The sequence below is a fragment of the Eubalaena glacialis genome, chromosome 11, assembly GCF_028564815.1.
Source record: "Eubalaena glacialis isolate mEubGla1 chromosome 11, mEubGla1.1.hap2.+ XY, whole genome shotgun sequence".
Lineage (NCBI taxonomy): Eukaryota > Metazoa > Chordata > Mammalia > Artiodactyla > Balaenidae > Eubalaena > Eubalaena glacialis.
Genome location: NC_083726.1, coordinates 5780238 through 5802335, shown reverse-complemented (window position 1 = coordinate 5802335; position 22098 = coordinate 5780238).

Sequence of the window (22098 nt, the reverse complement as noted above, 5' to 3'; positions counted from 1 at the left end):
AAGACGGGAGTTACAAGAAGGGGACGCAGTGGAGAAAGAGGAGAGCAGCAGAGCACCTGTCGGGGAGGCCAGCCAGATCACAGAGGGCCTTGTGGGTACCGGGTACCGTAGGATCACTTGCCTTCTGCCGTTAGCATATCTTTTATGATTTCCTTTAGTCAAGATCTGTAGGAGGTAAACTGTCTCAGTTTTTGTCTGAAATGTCTGTATTTCACCCTCCGCCTTTATTTTTTAAAATGTTCCTCAGTGACTTCTATCATGTCTTTAATCTTCAGAAATTCAAAGAAGCCACCCAAACTGAATTGACCTTTAGAGGCATAGAAATTCAAGATGTTATGCAGAAGGCTTCTTTTCTTTTGTTTGAATCAGTTCCTTTACTGGAGTTCCTTTAGCTGCTTGTTTCTTTGTAGCAAACAATTTTTCCCCTCCAAATCCTGCTTCTCTTGGCCAAAAGCCTTCTTTCCTCCTTTTTTCTCAACCTACCCAGGCTACCTGCCTAGAGTCAACTTCACATCTGCTCTGTTGACGGATGTTCTACTGCTGTTGTTTGCTTTATCCACTTGAATTTGTGGTACCTGGCCTGGCCAAGGAATGTTGCAATACATGGTCTTGTGAATGAATGTTTTTTTCAGCATTGTCAGAGCAATAATAGATCTACTTAGAAACTTTGTGGGAGGAGGGAGGCAGGACATGAAGCCCCAGAAACTTGGACAAATAAAGCTGGTTACAGTCATCAGGTAACCAAGGGAAGATTTTAGAATAGAAAAAGAGAGCACAAACTCAATTATCAGATTTGAGACTTGAGGGCAAAGTACATGGTCACAAAATGGTTAATAAGTCAGGGAGAGGAGGGAAATAGGGCATCAGTCTGAATCTGACACAGTCCACAGTCTCCTTTTTATGTGTATTGTTTTTTTAACTTCTTAGAATCAGATCCATGCAGTTTCTTTTTTCTTTTCCACACTCTTCCATAGTTCAGTTGGCCCTACATGTTGATGCCTGAAATGTGACATTACACAGGAAGGTCAGTTGTGTTCTACCTCATGTCTAAGCCATAGTGAACGATAAGTTTTCACAGGTGACAGCTAGTTGTAATATATGCCACATATGGCTAAAGGTTGATATTTGAATGAAGGAAATATTGATGCTGAATTAAAGAAACTGGATGTAAGCACAGGGCAAAATTCTTTGATTCTTGTTGCTTTGCCTTATAAACAATGCATTGACACCCTGCACATATTTGTGAATGAATTTTGTTTCAACATAATTCTCAGGTTCTTCAGTAAGTTCTTCAGAACTCCGTCGTGAATCTTTCTGTATGGTGCTCAGAAAGCTTTCAAAAACTTCTGCTAAGATCTGTGTCGATTGCTTTGTACGTGGAAGGCTGTAGTTATTCTTCAGGGAGGTAGCATTGTGCTACCATTGTGCTAATCCGAGTGCCACACGGATTATCGAAGCGGGAAACACTTTTGGTCCATAAGCAGAAATGTTCGACCTGTCCATCAGAAGCAAATCTCAAAGGTTCAATTTACTCATTTTAAATAGAATAATTCCTTGGATGTTTCTGAAGGGTTATTGATGATACTACCATTATTACAGATGATGTGAGGTCATCCATGGCAGATGCAACAGCAGTTCCACATTTTGCCCTTACCAGCTCTCATACACTCAGAGGCATAGACTTCTTGATATCATTCCAGGTCCTAAATGTCTTCTGATGCAAAATATCCTCTTTAATCTTCATGTTGCTTCCAACTTAATCAACCACCATAGGACATTCAGTAACTTCCTCATATTAGACAGTTCTGGTGAGGCTGAGATGGCCAGGACAGAACAGACAGCATACCTTTTCTGTGTTATGTTCACTCTATGTTGTCAAGGGCATCAAGTTTTGGCTGATACAAAATATGACCTCTTGAACCATATTTCCAGAAGGCAAGTGCTGTGACCACAATAATAAGTCCCCCCACCACCAATTCAGGGAATTTGAGCTGCAAATCTGTCAATGTCCTAAGATTTAGCCCAAGTCTAATGACCGGATAATTCAATGCACAGGCTGCCTCATTTTCATACAAGTCAGTGTGAAGAGAGTATACAAGATCTAGGTGAAAAGTAACCTTGAACACCATAGGCAAAGGTGCCAGATGTGTTTTCCTTTTCCAAATACTCTGATACCAGTGGATGAGCAGATACCATGGCAAGAAGAGGAGAGGCTCCCAGGGGTTCCCACAGAAAAAGTTCTCATCCTTATCCTTACAAACATAGTATAAAATTCTAGGATGGCAAATATTTTAGCTTCAGCGCATTGAAGACATTTTCCCACAATCTCATACCTTTCATTGTCACTGTTGAGACATCAGTGTCAGTCTAACTGTCACTCCTCTGAAGTCAATTCCCTTTTTCTTCTCACTGCCTTTAATATTTTCTCTTTGATGTTGATGTTCTGCTGTTTTACCGTGATATGTCTCGATAGGCATTCCTTTTTATTTATCTGGCTTGAGATTCTAAGCCATTACCTTTTCAAATATAATCTCTGTCCTACTCTTTCTCTTACATATCTGGAAATCCAGTAAGAAGTATTGTTGGGCCTTCTCTTCCCACCTCCCACGTCTCTTATACCTGTTCTCCATGTTTGGTATCTCTCTCTCTTTCTGTGCTGCATTCTGGATAATATCTTCAGATCTATTTTCCACTCCACTAATGCTCTTTTCAGCTGTGTTGAATCCACTGTTTTCACCCATCCGCTGAATTTTATTCTATAATGATTGTATCTTTCAATACCAAGAGTTCCATTTTGTACTTCTTCAATTGCCTCTTGTTTTGCACTCATATATTGAATCCATTCTTTCATTTCTTTAAAGATATTAAAACACTACTTTTAGATTCTGTATCTGATAGTTCCAATATCCCAGGTGTTTGGAGATCTGATTCCACTGGATATGATTTCCATTTGTTTGCAGTCCTCATTCTTTGTCTCTTCATATGTTTTCAAGGTTTTTTTGTGTGACACTTTATCTGTGGTTTTCTTTAAGGGCTATGTTGTAGATGTATTCCTCCACAGAAGGGCACACCCAGTCCAGGACCAGTTTTAAGTAAATTCCTAGCCTGAGACTTTTCAGACCACACAGGTAGCATTATTTTAGACACAGATTTTCATGAACTGACTTGTGATTACAATTTTTCCCCTATTCACCCAATGCCAGTGTTGAAACTGGTAGGTTTCCTTGTGCCCTTCTGCGATGCAGGTTTATATTTTGTAGATTATCCTTACAAGAGGGTATAAGGGTCCCAACTGCACCTGTACTGGTCTTCCCTTAGGTTTCTCCACCTTGGGCAGACCCTGCAGGTTTTGACTCTTGTCCCCTTCACTCCAAATAGCCAACAAAGCTGAAACACAAATTCACCAAGATTTGGCCAATACCTTCAGGGTAAAAACTGGCTTTATAGAAACCTCCCTTCTCTGGATTCCAATTTTTACTGCATGTTTAGCCTCTGAGAATTACCTTCTTGCCAGCTCAGTAGTGTATTAAAATATTTTACCTTTTATCCATCATTTTAGTTGTTTTCAGTGGAAGTGTTTTTCATGGAGGTAGCCTACCATAGTGCTAGAAAGAGAAGTTTCTATTCACTATAATTCGTGGTCTTCAACAATAAAGAGAATTTAGCTTCATGTGTAAGTCAGAAATCTTTCAAATTTAGTTTAAATATTTAGTCTTTTATGTTTAAGGAAGTAACTTATGATACTTTTCATCTCAAATTATTAGACTGAAGTTTCACAATTAAACAAAAACAAAAAAGAACCCTCCTGCTTGTAGCTTTTCCAACTGTTGAGTTTTTCAGCAAAGAATATTCAAACTAGATTACTTATTCCACAAATGCGGATGGTTTTAAGTCAAGAGCATGAATATAGAGCCTATAAAATGACCAGTGGCCTTTCTGAATGAGCCTGGAAGTTATCCTAGTTCACCACTTATGGAACATCAACTGATCAGAGCACAAAGAAGTCCCACATCGTGGAGCGGATAATACCTTGTCATTCTTGTTGGAGCTGCTGCACTAATTCTTTTATTTTTTTAATTGTGGTAACAAAAAGCCACATAAGTTACCATCTTAACCATTTTTAATATACAGCTCAGTAATGTTAACATATTCACACTGTTGTGCAACAGATCTCTGGGACTTGCTCACCTTACAAAACTGAAACTCTACACGCAGTGAACATCAACTCCCCCTCCCCGCTCCACACTTCTGCACTAAGTCTTACACCTCAGCTGCTTCCAGGATGGATGCAATCACGAAAGCTGTAATACCAAAATTTGCTAATATTTCAGAACCAAATTTAATTATCTTATAATCGTTTACACAATTCCTGAGAAAATGAAGCTTACCCATTTTGAGTCAGATAATCTGAGTAAATAATTTTTTTTACTAAAACAATATTTCCTACATCATACACTAGAATCAAAGAACTTTACAGCTGATAGAGACATTAAAGTTCAGACTTTAACTCTCTCGTTTTGTACATAAAGCAAATGAGCTTCATGCTCATGCTACAATTATGAAATACAGAGGAGATCATACAAAGATCTTTTTTAAAATATTTCATTTCTAGCTACCAAAATATGATCACTATCCAATGAAAGACATTAAAAATGTATAAAAACAAACAAATTTAAAACTTGGCATCTTAATACTTCTACTTCAAAGTTTAAATTCCTTATTTCCAGGGAATTCCCTGGTGGTCCAGTGGTTAGGACTCAGCGCTTTCACTGCCGGGGCCTGGGTTCAATCCCTGGTCGGGGCACTAAGATCCCGCAAGCCATGGCACAGCCAAAAAAAAAAAAAAATTAAATTCCTTATTTCCAAATCTGAAATGCATTGCATATGAAATATGTTAGTCTGGTTTTAATTTGCTATGTTTCCATTTTTAATACAATATTATTTTTCTTATTCTGAAATAGATCCCATTTAGACATTAGAATCTTCTCTAAATAAAATTTTTGACTGAGGATTATATCTGTTGACATGATTAGCTCTAATGACCTTGTGTCCTATTTCTTATCATTTCAAGTTTCACATTTGCATATGAGGGAAAAAAAAAACTTACCTGTTTATAACATTTATATTCAGGTCAATTCCACCAAATCTGGACAGGAATACAAGGTACGGAACGGCACCAGAGCTGGTGAGGGGGATCTACGTCCAAACAAGAAGAATAACAGCCCATTAGAGAATTCAGATCCAAGCAGTGGACAGCACAGCAGGTTTCATGATGTAAGGCAGGGTATTCTTAGTGGGATGGGCATTCCAGTAACATTCACAGCTATTCAATCCAGGTGTCTGAGTTGACATGTACCCTCAGCAAACTAAGCACAAGTAGCATGAATGCCAGAATGCCTGTCTGTCTCAGTTAAAAGCCAACAAGTTGTCTACAAAATTATCTAAAATCTAGGTCTATCTAAAAGATAAAGTAAAATTAATAGAAATATATTCTAATATATATTTTATATATGTATATGCATTTTCATATATGTGTATTATGTATAAATATATATATATATATTTCCCAAAAGTCTGAGGCCACAGCACAATTTACCCTCTTACTGTACATTCATATAATTTTAAGGTAGAAAAAAATCATTTTCAAATCTAAAATTCTATAAAGGACATCATTGGTTCAAGTGGGTTAATATGGACTGTAGGTTAAATTAAAGTATTATTATCTCAATGTTTAGTTTACTGAAGTTGTTAACTGTACTGTGATTATGTAAGAGAACAGTTCTTATTCTTAAGGAAATACACACTGAAGTATTTAGAATTAAAGAACCATTAATATAAGCAACATCCTCTTAAACGGTTCAGAAAAAAATTATGTACACATTGTGTATTTCATATATATTGTTTGCATATATATATGAATGAAAGATCACAGGAGAAGCAAACGAGGCTAAATGTTCACAACTGCCAAATCTGGGTAAAGGGTATATGGCTACTGTTTGTACCACTCTTATCCTTACAAATTATCTGGAGGTTTGAAATTACTTTTAAATAAAAAGTCAAATTTTTTTAAAAGTGAAAATAATTATTTCCCCCCAAAAAGCATTATGAAATTAAAATTAACATAAATATATAATCAATATAAATATATTTTATTAAGCTTCATGCAAATACACAAAGTACAATTTCCCATACAGCTGAATGGCTCCCATACATCTGAATGGCTCCCAAGCCTATACAACCAAGTCTGATATTTACTTAGCCCTTAAAGTTCCAGCCTCAAAGCCTAGCACGGTTATCTCAGTCTTCCCCAAAGGACAAATTTCTCCTTGCTATTTAAAACATGTATAACTAGGAAATGGGCCCAGAGGGAGAGTGGCTCACAGGGTGGGCCTTTGTGAAGCCTTTTCCTGGAAAGGACACCCAGGACTGGGATTTCTGATAGGGCATTTTTTAGTAGATATAATTTGGGTAGACACTTCAAAGGTTCCCTAGTTTTACAGAAGAAGGGCAAGAACAGATTAAACGTGCAGTTTCCCAGACTGGATGCCCTCCTGGTCTTGGTAGTGATAAGAGTTAACATGGAAGGGAAGAAACTTACATTTGCAGAGCTCATACTTTATAAACGGGTACAGGCACTGCTCTTGGTTTTAACTCATTTAGCCCCAAACTACCTTCTGAGGAGGTTGAAATTTTCCACATTTCACAGAGCACAGGTGTGACTTCCCTGCATGGCACTGCCATTAAGTCATTTAGTCACAGAAATCTGTGACTCCAGAGCCCAAGTTCATCTCACTGCACTAACCACCTTGCCTTAAAATCCATCAATCTATTGAAGCTGGGACTTCCCTGGTAGCACAGTGGTTAAGAATCCACCTGCCAATGCAGGAGACATGGGTTCGATCCCTGGTCCAGGAAGATCCCACATGCCGTGGAGCAACTAAGCCTGTGCACCACAACTACTGAGCCTGCGCTCTAGAGCCTGCGAGCCACAAGTACTGAAGCCGGCATGCTGCAACTACTGAAGCCCATGCGTCTAGAGCCCGTGCTCCGCAAAAAGAGAAGCCACCACAATGAGAAGTCCGCGCACCGCAATGAAGAGTAGCCCCCGCTCACCACAACTAGAGAAAGCCCGCGCGCAGCAATGAAGACCCAACGCAGCCAAAAATAAATAATAAATAAATAAAAAAAATTTTTTTTAAATCTATTGAAGCTTTTGTCACATTTCATATTGCTACTTATGGTCTAATGCAAATTCTAATGTGGCAGATACACATTTGCAATGACTGGTCTCCAAAACTAAGCGCTTAGACAACCCAAATCGCCTCTCCAGTGTTTGCTATTCTGGCAAAAATGTTGGAGAATCAAAACCGTCCACTGATGAATCACTGAAAGCAATTCTTAGACTGGGGCTGGGGGAGTGTAGTTTGTAAATCCACATCCAGTATGTTGATAAGTACCTTCAAAGACTTCTCTTTCCCCAACCCAGCACAACCACCAGGACCAGAACAGAACTTAGTTTTCCTTCTCTGGAATCTATTTACCAATTCAACTTCTTTTAAAATGTTTATATTAATATTCAGAGACTGAAGCCACATTTAAAAAAAATTCGTATTACTATTAATGAAACCAAGGTATAGGGCAGGTTACAAGCAATGCCTCCTCATCACTCTTGCCCCGATCAATCATCAAAACTCCCTGACGTTCAAACATTCTTGACGTGGTTCTTGAAATAAAATTAAAGCTAAAGTAAATTAACTATAACTGGAAAATTCTTTGCTAATTTTAAGGGTGAGATTCCCATGAAATATTTTACCTGTTTTATATATTTCCAGTTAGGCTTATATTAACTATTGAAAAAGAAAGTTTGTATCACCACATGGATTAGTCATTAAAAGGTCTAGAAAAGGGACACACACTGTGAACTCCAGGGATTAAGAAGAGAAGCCCTGCCCTTCATTCCCAATGAACTTGGCCTCCTGAAAAGGCACCACACTCCAGTCTCCTTGGTTTATACAGGAGGGTCACAGGAGCTCAAGGTTCTAGAAAAACGTCCTGATTATAAGATAATCAGAACCTGTTTTTTAAAGTCTCTGAAGTTCTACAGTTCTCAGTGACTTCTTTTAAAAACAGATGTAGCTTTTAAAAAACGGATACACATTTCACATTTTCTGTACTTTTCCTCTTCTTGCATAGCTGATTAGCTTGGAAAGGCTGTCAAAATTTTAAATTAAGATTAGATCATGAATATAGGGAGACAGCAGCAGGAAATAATATTTTAACTTTCCACTTGGTATAAAGAAAGGAACAGTTAAATCAAGGTTATGAGGAAACTGATGTGATATTTGTGAGGACAAAGGTTCTTTAAAAGCAAGAGAACATTACCATATGACACAGCAATTCCACTCCTAGGTATGTACCCGAGAGAAGTGAAAACATATGTCCACATAAAAATTTGTACATGAAATTTCACAGCAGCATTGTTCACAAAAGCCAAAATGTGTAAATAACCCAAAGATCCATCAACTGATGAAAAAGTGTGGTGTATCCATGCAGTGGAATATTATTCAGCCATAATGAGGAATGAAATACCGATTCATGCTATAACACGGATGTTTAGCATAACTAAACATTATGCTTAGTGAAAGAAGCCAGTCACAAAAGATCATATATTGTATTATTCCATTTTATGAACTGTCCAGAATAGGCAATCTATTGTGACTTAAGGTATCAATAGATTAATGGATGTCTGGGATTAATTAATTAATTAATTAATTAATGCCCCCTGGGGAAGGGGAGTGGGGAGTGACTGGTAATGAATACAAAGTTTCTTTTGGGGGTGATAAAATGTTCTGGAATTGGATGGTGGTGATGGTTGCACAACTCTGTGAATATATGAAAAACCAGGAACTTGTCCATTTTTAAATGGTGAATTTTATGATATGTAAATTATATATTAATAAAGCTTTTATTTAAAATGCAGGTACAATAAAAGGTGATACGTAAAAGAATCAATATATACTATTTGTGAAATGCTGGAAGTGAATAAAGGGGAAACATTTTTTAAAAGAAGAAGAGAAAAGCTCTTCGTCTTTCCTCCCCTTCCCTCCTTCCCTGTCTGTTCCCTCACAATTCAGTCCTACAGTCACTAGATGGGGCAGACAAAAGTGGTGTCTGCAACATGGGGGAGCCGTGGTCCAGAGCAGGGTCGGAGGAAGAGGGCATCCACCTGGGGGTGGAGCTGCTGCACATGGGAGATGAGTCACATGCCAGGGAGGCTGATCAAATAAGTGAATATACTCAGAACACAGAAGCCAAGTGGCTCATTGTCTGAAATGGTAGTTACAAATATAGAAAGTGAGAAAATTACAATGAACCCTGAGGTACTGGGTTAGAATTGGTGGTATTGGTGTGAACTCACGGTTTTCAATATATAGATTGATATAGAAATACATGTAGATGTAAATGTATGTAAATGTGTATATATGTTTATATATGGAATATACCCCCTAGGGCTCTGCCCACTTAGAGGGCCTGAAGCAATGTGCAGCTCTGGTATACTCAGATCCCAGATTCTGGATACCTTGTTCCATTAAAAGGAACCAGAGCTCTTTGGAGAAACGGATGATTCTGGGACCGAGGCAAGGAAAGTACAGATGAGTTTATGATATCTTGTATCAGAAAGTAAGGAAGTGCTCAAAGAATGATGGGGACATGTCAAAAGGACACAGAAACCGGCATGAAGGGGCTCCTACTGGCTATATTAGGGACAATTGAAACATCAAAATAAATAATGAAAGTAATGGATCATAACCCACATAATAAAACAGGAAATCTTGAGTCCCTGCAAACGTATAAACAATAAATGAATACATGAAAGATTGGTGAGGAATGGCATATCTACATAGTTTCAAAGTTTCTCCCACAAAATGCTTATTAATTGCAAAGTGGATAAAGAGCACTCCACCATGAAAAAGACAGAGGGGTCTGATAGATTCCGCCTTAATCAAGTGACTGCAGTGAACATCAGCCGCAATGGGACAGACTGAAATCACCTGTAAGCTCATAAAAGCGTTGAGAAGAGCACAGCATCATTTCTGTGACATTCCTGCCAAAGACGCAAGCCTGAATCTAGTCGTCAGGAAACATCCGATAACTCAAGTCAGGGACACTCTACAAAATAACAGGTCTGCAATCTTCAAAGTGTTATGGTCGTCAAGACTAAGGAAAGACTGAAGAAGTGTTCTAGGCTACAGGAGCCTTGCCAAATGCACTGCATGATCGTGACCTGGGGCCTGGGGCTGAGACGGCTGACATGAGTTGACATTACTGTCCTTACCATGACGGCTGGATTGTGGGTGTAAAGGACAGGGCTCTGGTTTTAAGGAAACATACACCGAAATATTTGAGGTAATGGAGCAGCTTACCCCCAAATGGCTTACGAAAGAGAAAATTGTTCTTTGCACTATACTTCCAACTTGTCTGTGACTTTGTGATTGCTTTTTTAAAAACAATAAAGCAGAAGAAGTTCTGGCAGAGAAAGCTCTCAAAAGACTAACCTCCCACAGACAACATCCATAAACTCTGTCGAAATACAAAAAATAACTCTCTAAAGGTTCTGAAGAGTGAAAGAAAGCAGGCAGATTTTGGAGGAACTTAAAACTTTAGAAGAAGGGACAGGTACGGAGGGAGTTTCCTGTTCTCAGTGGCTTTGAACCTAAGATCAGGCCACAGTCAGTGCCCAGCACAAAGCAGGTAAACCCCGCCCCCTAAAAAAACCCGCTGTCTCTCTGGCCTGAAGAGCCAGCACATTGAACCCAAAGCAACCACAACCATTAAAAATGTGAGAGGAACCTGAAAGAGGAGGAGCACCACTTTCTGTGTACACACTCTGTCCACATTTCCAGCTGGCACGTGAACCACGTGTGTGTAGGTCAGACTCAAAAGAGTCCCAGCAAAAGACCAACAAGCTGAATCAAGATACGAACGACTGCCCACTGCAGGTGAGAGAGAATTTGCAAGTTAATTGCCTGTCAAAGCAAAAGTATCAAAAGTCTCGGAGGAATATAACAGAATCCAGAGTCTCCACAGCACAGCATTCGTGATGTTTAGCACTGCATTGTTTAATGAACAGCCAGAGCCATATGTGACTCCTGAGCACTGTAAACGTGGCTAGGGTAACTGATGAACTGAACTGTTTGTTAAATGTAATGTTAATTAATTTAAATTCTAAAATTAACTCCATTTTGGGAAAACTTTTAAGTTTGGAATGACTGGGTATATGAATCTAATATTTCAACAGCAAATTTTATGAAATCTAAATACAGATAAAGTATTTCCAATGGAAATTTAGTGTCAGCGTTGAGGTCTTCTGTAAGTGTAAAGTACATACCAGGCTCTGTAGACTTAGTACACAGAAAAGAATGTAAAATATCTTCTTACCAATTTTAAATAGTGATTACATGTTGAAATGAGATAATATTTTGGATATATTTATTTGGTCAAATAAAAATATTATTAAAATTAATTTCACCTATTTCTTTTTATTTTTGTAATGTAGCTACTAGAAAATGTAAAATTACTTATGTGACTCACATTATATTTCTATTGGATAGCACTAGTCTGAGATATTATCCAAATATGCTCAAAAATGAAGAACCAGAGAAATGTGACCCTTCTCAAAGAAAAAAAAATCAAAGCAGGCCAACCCTGAGATGATCCAGATGTTAGAATTACCACATAAGGACTTTTAAGCAGCTATTTTAACTACGCTTAACATAGTCAAAAGAAATATGCTCATAATTGAAAGAAAAACCAAGAAATCTAAGCAGATAAATAGAAATTATAAAAAAGAACCAAATGAAAATTCTAGAACTGAAAAATACAATGTCTAAAATTAAAAATTCACTGAATGGACTTCATAGCAGAATGGAGATGCTAAGAAAGAGTCAGTGAATTTGAAGACACATCAATGGAAATTATGCAATCTGAAAGATAGATAGGAAAAATATTTTATAAAATGAACAGAGCCTCGGGGGTCTGGAGGACAATATCAAAATGTCCGAGAGAGCAGAGGAAGAGGTAGAAAAAAATATTTGAAGAAATAATAGCTGAAAACTGTCTGATTGCTCTGCATTGGGTTGAGCATACAGTAGATGCTCAATAACCACTTCAGGTAAGAACAAACGCGAACACTAAGTTTCAAAGTACATGTTGACCAAATACTCTTTATATGGAAGCCTTAAAAAATAAACTAATATGACTATAATAGTGCTACACACAAAATATGACCCAAGCACATGATAACTGTCCCAAACCTGCCAGAATTTAATTGAATTGTGACAAACAAAACTCTATTTGGGACAGTGGGGGAAAGCCAGACGAGGTTACATGCTCCTGTAATATACTGCACCCCCTCCTCCATACTGGGTGATTCTGAGTCTTTTCCACACTGTACCTGAGCCAGCACATCTTGAAACTGTTCTCTTGTGAGAGGCAGCAGGAAGGTTGTGATGACTCTTCGCAGTTCATTCTTTGTCACCGTCGTGTTGTTACTGATGTCGAGCAGGTGAAAGGCTTTCTTCAACTCATCTCCTTTATCATTAATTTTTTGAAATAAAATCCGTTTAACATCTAAGGACGACAGTATTGGATTTGCAACAGCTGTGGCTATAAAAGAGAGACAGCTATTTATTAAATGCTCTTAAAGCTAAGACAATAAAAAGCATTTCACTGTGTACTAGAATCCAACAAACTTCTAAACAGTATTTCTTCTACTATATCTAGGTTTACAAGTAGATGACCTGCAATGGCAAATCTGCAGTCATTTGCTGCACCTCTGAAATTTCCATTTCAATCAATATAAAATAATAGTAATAACATTAGAAAAAAAAAAGCAAAGATAATCTTCCCTATAAAGGACCTATGTCACTACAAGTGAAAAACATGGATATTGAAATAAAACTTAGTTAAGAATCAATTTTATCTCAAATAAATCTTCAAAATATCATATTCACTTTTCATCCCCTTGCCAATTTTTGAGGGAAAAACATGTAATTCTTAAATCTACAACCTTTTCCTTTCAAAGACAAGGAAGAGGTGAGAATCCCTGGATACTAAAGGATGATGAAGAATGTTTAGTTCTCTAATGAGCTTGCAGGGCGCCTGCACTTCCTGGTGGGGAAAGGGGTCCCAGCTGTAATGGTTTAGGTCCCGGAGTCCCCGTGTCACCAAAGGGCAGCTGACACCCTACAGACAAACACAGTAACTACAAATTAACTCATGGTGCCCATCAGTATCATAAACATGAAGACGTGATTAGTCCCTTTCGATATTTTATAACCTACTAGGTAAAGAGGAGACTAAGAACCATGGTAGCTTGGTAAATCTCTTATATATATTAATGAGATTGCAAAGGCTTGGTGACCATAGTTCATTTAGTACCTCTGTCTTACATAGTAAATTCTGGACACGTTAAATGTCTCGAACATTGCCTCATTTTTTGTCAAACTGTTCACAGCAGAAGCTAGGGGAGGATGATTCTAGTTATTTCCCTTTAAATGAGAATTTCTTATCAAGCTATGGAAGCTTCCTGGCATGAGGACAGTGACGGCTTTAGTCCTGGGGTGACCTGGGCCAGAGGATGGATTCAAAGCGCCAACGTGGACCTACCCAGAGGCAGTGAGGGATCTGCTCACAACTGTAGGATGGCTGAGCTGCCTTCCGTTTGAGGCGGTAACAGAGAACATACCAGCGCCCACACCTGCCGTGAAGACCTTACGGGTCCTAACCTCAGGAGAAGCAGCGTGGCGGATCCTGGGGACCACCTCCATCCTTCCAGGGGCTGTGCTGGCCGTCACTGATACCCACCTTCCCTGATGCTTGCTCACCGTGCACACATGAGGCCTGTGCCCGGTGCTGGGGATGGCTCAGCTCACGATGCCCACGGCCTCCCCCAGGGAGGGGATTACTTAACTGGGATACACTGGAGAACCAGAACATAGAGTGGTTGGTTTGGGGTGACAGGATGAGGGTCTCAGGAAAATCTTCTAAGAGGACAGAGTGACACTTCCACTGCAATGTTGTGTTCCCTGAGAGCGAGAGGGGCTGGAAGTGGGGCTGCTGTGGAGGACAGCCAGGAGGGGACACGCAGAGCAGGCACCAGCCAGGAGAGGAGACTGGGAAAGTCAGCAGGAGCCAAGGCACGGCGGTCCTGTCCTCTGGCTTTGTGCTCTGGTTATGGGATGCTACAGCAGGATTGTCATCGAGAGGATAACACAACCCAATTTTCATTCTTAAACTTCACTCTGGTATCACATGGGAGAGAAACAGAAAGGGGAGGAGAGTGACGGTATAAGAGAAGCTGGGTAATTAGAGCCAGCTCAGACAGGTCTTAAGTGAGGTCCACACTAATGTGATGGTCGGCGAGTGAAAAGCTGGGATGAATAAAAGAGATGTTAAAATAGAGGCGGTAATGTATGTGGAACCTAGAAAAATGGTACAGATGAGCCGGTTTGCAGGGCAGAAGTTGAGACACAGATGTAGAGAACAGACATATGGACACCAAGGGGGGAAAACTGCGGTGGGGTGGGGATAGTGGTGTGCTGAATTGGGCGATTGGGATTGACATGTATACACTGATGTGTATAAAATTGATGACTAATAAGAACCTGCAGTATAAACAAACAAACAAAACAACTAATACTAAACTTTCATTGGGTTATTTGTATGGAAATATGTTAATATAAATGTTTCAGACATTACATGAAATTTCTAAAAATCTTATATGTTCTGGTATAATGTTATAAGTCATAATCCTAGTTATTACTTTAAAATGTATATCTCAGAAATAACTAATTTTCTTGTCAACTGCATTATTATGAACTTTCATCAAATCTTTAACCGTGGTCATTTTTAAGTCTTTTGTCATTTACAGACAGTTCTGGGTGTACTCTGATGCTTTTGTAAATATGTTCCTATAAAAGGGTTTCATCTTCAGGAAATTCATGTAAAAGACTCTGACAAGTACAGGTTTCTGGTACCTGACTGTACTGCTGAACTGAATGAATAAGCATTTTCAGAACTCTAATGAAAAACTGATGAGCTCATAAAAGTGCTAACAAAAGATCAAGATGAAAAAAAAAAATTAATTACATGGGACTGAGTGAACTGATGAGGATGAGTATAATTTTTGTGACTTTCTGGTTGAATTTAAAAAAAGGAAAAATCCCACAAGAACTCAGAGGCAAAGAATATACAAATCAATTTTCACTGCAAAGTAAAGGGGCTGTTGCAGTGGAGGATTACTGGACTGAATGTCAATATTATGACATAGTATGAGTGTGTTTCATGTTTGGTAATTGCAATCATTGTTGCTTTTGTTGTGGTCATCCATGTACAATGCTTGGTGTCAGTCTATTTATCTCTTGTAAAAATAAAATACAGTGTGTGTGAAAAAAAAAAAAAATAGAGGCGGTAGAGTCTACAGAACCTTCTGATTTGACGTGTCGGGTGAGGCAGGAGAAGAGGATAAGTTGATGCACCTGGCGTGGGTGGCTGGGTGAGCGGTGAGAAAGCAAACACGGACGACGTGGCCAATGGGATCTCCCAAGATGGCCACAGTAAGATCCCCACCACACGTGCTTCTCTTACGATATCGTGTTAACTCTCTGCCCATCAAAAAGTGGGGCGTATGTTCCTTCCCCTTAAATCCGGATGAGTCTGTGACTAGAGCAGAATTGACACTATGTGATTTCCAAGACACAGTCACAGAAAGTACTACAGCTTCTGTCTGGTCCTAAGATGCTCACCCAGTCCCCATGCTGTGAGGAGGTCAAGGAGTCACACAGAGAAGCCACGTGTAGGTGGCTGGCCAACGGCCCCTACTGAGCTTCCAGCCAAGAGCCAGCACCAACTGCTGGCCATTCGAGGGAGCCAGCCTCCAAGTGGTTCCAGCCCCAGATGTCAAGTCGCCCCCAGCCTTGGCACCTCTCCCTCTGACGTGCACAGAGCAGAGACAAGCCATCCCTGGGACCCGCTTATATTGCAGATCTGTCAACAAAATACACGATTGTTACGATTTCAAGCCTCTATGTTTGGTCGAGTTTGTCCATAGCAATGGACACCTGGAACAGAAAAGTTGGCTGGAAAGCGAATGAGCTCCGTTTGGGGTATCTAAGTGGGGATGTCCATTTGAAAACTGAACACATAAATCTAGAGGTCAGAGAGGGTGGGGCTGGGATGCGGGCGTGAGATCTGTCTGTGTGGGAGCCTTAGGGAAGCAGGCAGGGAGAGAAGAGAGCCTTTCCAAACACTGACTTTTAAGGGTGTGGAATTTCATTTATTCAAAAAATATTTCTGAGCATCTGTCATACTTCAGCCACTGCTCTAGGCACTGAAGGCACTGCCGTGAATGAGACGGGAAGCTCTGCTCTTGGAAAGCTTAGACTCTGGAGGGGGAAGCAAAACAAGAAACAGACAAATGAGTGATGAGGTAACGGTAGATGGTGCCAAGTGCCGCAAAGGCAGCAGCGCAAACCAACGAGGTGGGGGGCAGCCGGGGAGCTTAGGACGGGGGTCACGACGGAGCTGCTGTTTGTGACGGGTGGCGTTTCGGGATGTGGAACCAGATGTTCACCCAGGAGAAGACAGACAGGCAGAAGAGGGCTGGGCACAGAGCCTGGGCGAGAAGGGACTTAAATCTCCCACAAGAACTCCAAGGATGCTCGGTGTGCAGGAGTGGCTGCCTGCATCCCTCTGCGTTTCTGACTGTCGCTTCGAACCCCAGAAGCAGCTGAGTCGCATGGCGGAGCTGCAGGGCTCCACATCAGCTGGTGAAGAGTATTTCTCCCTCTGCCCACCCAGCCTGGAATTCCTCCTCCTGCAGCCAGCCTCACAGAGGGACCCCTTTATGTCTTTATGTCTCCATCTTGAAGTCTTTTTTCAGACTTTTCATGCGCATTTTCAGTTGCTTTCCAAGCAGCCCCATCTTGGCAATCAATAATTCTAATTTTGAAGTATCAGAAATATTGCTTTGAAACTACTTGAGTTCACTTGAGGGCAGACTTTTTATTTCACAAGCCTAATGCAACTTCTGGAATTTAAAATGAAATCGGTAGCCAAACTTGCACAACCTGCTGGTGGGAGAGTACTAATTGATACGATCTCTCTGGAGGGGAATTTGACAAAATTTTCTACATCCGTTTAGGATACAGAAAGTCACAGCAGATTGTCATTCTGACCCTGGCAATGAGAACAAGTAGGATAAGCTAAAAAAAGAGAGGGGTTTGAAACCCACCAAAGAACTGAGGGTACAAATAAACGAAACTCCAGAAAGGACCAGCCACTCCTCAGAGAGAAAACACCCATGACTCCTTTCATCCTTGCAGAGCCTTGGGAAGAGAAGCAGATTCACTCTACACAGGGGTATGGAGAAAACAAGCAATTACTTAGTAGCCACGTGGACCGATCCCGTGGATTTGCGTCCCAAGAGCCTCAGTCACAGAGCGAGTCTGCACCTGTCCCCTTGGGCCTTCACACGTTGCACAGGAAGCACCCCAAAGCTGGGAGTGAGGCGGGAGAGCTGTGTGATATGCCCCGAGGGATGCAGGGTCTTCCCTAAGTGTCAGGCAGCTGCTCACCGTGCCTGAGTACAGACCAGCGGCAAACCCCTCTGATGCGTACGGGGCCCTCACCGAGTGCACCTCAGCAGCCCACTGCAATTGCAGGCAGGGCGGCAGGGCGGAGGGCGACCTCCTAAGGTGCGCGGAGCTAGCAGCTGAGCTGGAGGACAAAGAGAGCTCCCCAGAAACCCTCCAAAAGTGGCAGGAGGGCTGGAAAGCAGAGGGCCCGCCACAGGATGCCAAGCTGGCAGCCGGACTGTGAAGCAGAGATGGCTGGAGTCTCAGCAGCGCTCAGATCGCAAGGCTTGTTGAAGGGAAGCATTTGAAACAAGGGGTCACGTGAATCTAACCAAAACTGCAACCAAATCCAGACACAGCTCAACTGAGAAATTAAACTGAGCCAGCCCACCTCACCGGAAGCCTGAGCAGAGGGGCACTCCTTTTTCTGGTGGTAAATACGATTTACTTCTGTCTCTACTCTTTTTTTTTTTTTTTTTTTTTTTTTTTTTTTTTTTTGTCTCTACTCTTTTTTACACAAACGTCTGGTGTTAAATCCTTTTAAAATTGCAAGACAAGTAAACAAAGAAAAGGTGACCTGATCAAGAGCGAAAAAGAATCATCCGAAGACCCACAGAGAGAACAGATGTAGAAACGATCAGGTATTTAAACCAAGAATGACAAATATGTTAAAGAGATTAAGGGAAAACTGACAAAATGCTGAACACTAGGGAATTTCAGCAGAGAAGTGGAAACTATTTTTTTTAAAGCACATGAAAAAGCTAGAAATTAAAAATACAATATCAAAGCGAAGAGCTCATTTAATTTGTTTAACAGCAAAACTGTACACAGTAGAAGAAAGGACTAGTGAATAGAAAGTCAGGTCAACAGAAATTATTCAAATTGAAACATAAACATAAAGCAAAAAACATCTTAAAAGGAAACAGGGTGTCTAATATCTGTGGCTCACAGATTCACCCATGAATTGTGCTTTAATATGAGTTATATAAGTACATATCTACACGTGTGTGTGCATGCATGACGTGCATGAGAGACAGGCCAGCCAAACACTTAATGGTGACCAACTCTGGAGAGAAAAGGGGTGCTAGGAGACATTATATATGTATGTATATAATTTTTATTTAAATATATTTGTTTTCTATATATAATTTTTATTTAGAAAAGAAAAAAATAATTCAGTACTTAAAAAAAACGTAAATAAAAGGCAAATGACAAATGAAATAAGATACTGATGGCACATAAGGCAGATAAAGGATTAATATTTTTAATACAGAGAGCTCATACAAATAACTAAAAAGACCAACCCACAGTGGGTAAATGGGCAAAGGACATGAACAGGCAGCTGACAAAAGAAAGACATAAACCTGATGAACTTGACAATCAAAGTTAACCTCACCATTAGAGAAATGCAGATTAAAATCACAACAGAATATTGTTTATGCATATCAAATGGACAAAATGTAAGAGATAATATTCTGTGTTAGGATATTCAGAAACAAGTACTTTTTTTTTTTTTAACATCTTTATTGGAGTATAATTGCTTTACAATGGTGTGTTAGTTTCTGCTTTATAACAAAGTGAATCAGTTATACATATACCTATGTTCCCATATCTCTTCCCTCTTGCATCTCCCTCCCTCCGGCCCTCCCTATCCCACCCCTCTAGGTGGTCACAAAGCACAGAGCTGATCTCCCTGTGCTATGCGGTTGCTTCCCACTAGCTATCTACTTTACATTTGGTAGTATATATATGTCCATGCCACTCTCTCTCTCTGTCACATCTTACCCTTCCCCCTCCCCATATCCTCAAGTCCATTCTCTAGTAGGTCTGTGTCTTTATTCCCATCTTGCCACTAGGTTCTTCATGACTTTTTTTTTTTTCCTTAGATTCCATATATATGTGTTAGCATACTGTATTTGTTTTTCTCTTTCTGACTTACTTCACTCTGTATGACAGACTCTAGGTCCATCCACCTCACTACAAATAACCATTTCGTTTCTTTTTATGGCTGAGTAATATTCCATTGTATATATGTGCCACATCTTCTTTATCCATTCATCCGATGATGGACACGTAGGTTGCTTCCATGTCCTGGCTATTGTAAATAGAGCTGCAATGAACATTTTGGTACATGACTCTTTTTTTTTTTTTTTTTTAATAATTAATTTATTTATTTATTTATTTTTGGCTGTGTTAGGTCTTCGTTTCTGTGCGAGGGCTTTCTCTAGTTGTGGCAAGCGGGGGCCACTCTTCATCGCGGTGCGTGGGCCTCTCACTATCGCGGCCTCTCTTGTTGCGGAGCACAGGCTCCAGACGCGCAGGCTCAGTAGTTGTGGCTCAAGGGCCCAGTTGCTCCGCGGCATGTGGGATCTTCCCAGACCAGGGCTCGAACCCGTGTTCCCTGCATTGGCAGGCAGATTCTCAACCACTGCGCCACCAGGGAAGCCCCACATGACTCTTTCTGAATTATGGTTTTCTCAGGGTATATGCCCAGTAGTGGGATTGCTGGGTCGTATGGTAGTTCTATTTTTAGTTTTTTAAGGAACCTCCATACTGTTCTCCATAGTGGCTGTATCAATTTACATTCCCACCAACAGTGCAAGAGTGTTCCCTTTTCTCCACACCCTCTCCAGCATTTACTGAGAAACAAGTACTTTTAAATATTACTTGTGGGGATGTGCAGTACAAGCTTCCAAAAGGCAATTCGGTGGTGCTCACGAGCCTTACGAGTGTGGATGCCCTTTAATCCAGTAATCCCACTTCACTCCATTCTTCTTTGTACTGTCAGAAAGCTAGTTAAACTAAGATACACCCAAAGTATACTCTAGGCGTGGAGCTACTGGGCTGGAAGAGATTTATTCTGGATGACAACTGTTTGTGTTGGAAATTGCCAGTTATCCCTCAACATCCATTCTCCCCTCTTTCCTGAGATTTGGACAGACACATGGCCCACCTGAAATAGTCTCTCTGGTAGATGCCTGTGGCCTCTCACTGATGCAGGTGAGCACAGGTGGCGAGCGTGACTTCTGACTAGAATGCCTTTCCTCCGGTCCATCCTTTCACTACGTCCCTCTGAGTCCTTCCGTTTCCTCAGGCTGTGCACTCACAGCGCTTTGTACGTGCTTCTGGACCGGCACTGGTATTGTTCTGCTGGAATTCCTCCTCTCCCTCTCAAGACTGTGGGATCCTCCAGGGCAGACCCTCTACTGGACCCGTCTCTTTATCCTCCGTCCCTGTGACAGTTCTTGTCGCATATTAGGGCTCAGAAAATGTTTGTGAAGGAAGGGAGGGAGGGAGGAATGAACAAATGAAAAGACCCTTTTTTGGGAAATTATAATGTCAAATTTTATTGCTTTAAAACTGAGTGATCCAAATAAGTTAAAATTTTACGTCCACACAAAAATCTGCATGCAAATGTCTATAGCAGCTTTATTCATAATTGCCAAGGCATGAGAGCAACCAAGATGTCCTTCAGTAGTGAATCAACTGTTGTACATCCATACAAGAGAATATTATTCAGAGAAAAAAAGAAATGAACTATCACATCATGAAAAGACATGAAGGAGCCTTAAGTGCATATTGCTAAGTGAAAGAAGCCAATGTGAAAATGCTATGGACTGTATGATTCCAACTAAATGACATTCTGAAAAAGGCAAAACTACGGAGACAGTAAGAAGACCAATGGTTGCCTGAGATTGCGGGGGGGAGGGATGAATAGGCAGAGCACAGAGGATTCTTAGGGCAGTGAAACTACTCTGTATGAACCAGTAACAGTAGACACATGTCATTATACATTTATCAAAACCCAAAGAACGTACAACACAAAGAGTGTGAACTCTAATAATGTGTCAATAATGGCTCATCAATTCTAATGAATGTACCACACTGATGCCAATGCTGGTAATAAGGGAAACTGGGGATGGGGAGTGAAGAGGTGTATGGGAATTCTCTGTACTTTAGCTCAGTTTTTCTGTAAACCTAAAACTACTCAGGGAGTTCCCTGGCGGTCCAGCGGTTAGAACTCGGCATTCTCACTGCCGTGGCCCAGGTTCTATCCCTGGTCAGGGAACTAAGATCCCACAAGCCACACAGTGTGGCCAAAAAAAAAAAAAAAAAAAAAACTACTCAAAAAATATAGTCTTTAATTAAGAAGAAACTGAGGAGGGAGGCAGTATACTAGATAACATAGTAGTTAATTCCATGGATCCTGGAATCACACTGTCTGGGTACAAATTCCAACCCTGCTACCTAAAAGCTATGCAACTTTTGGGCAAGTGGCTTGATAAACCTGTATCTCAGATTCCCCATAAAGAAAACTGGGACAATAACAGAATTTATTTCACAGCTTTACCGTGAGGATTAAATGTCATGTGAGGCCTTTGTACAGAGTCTAGTACATACTAAACATACATAATGATATCTACTGTTAGTATCATTTGCTCAGGAATACTCACATGAAGAA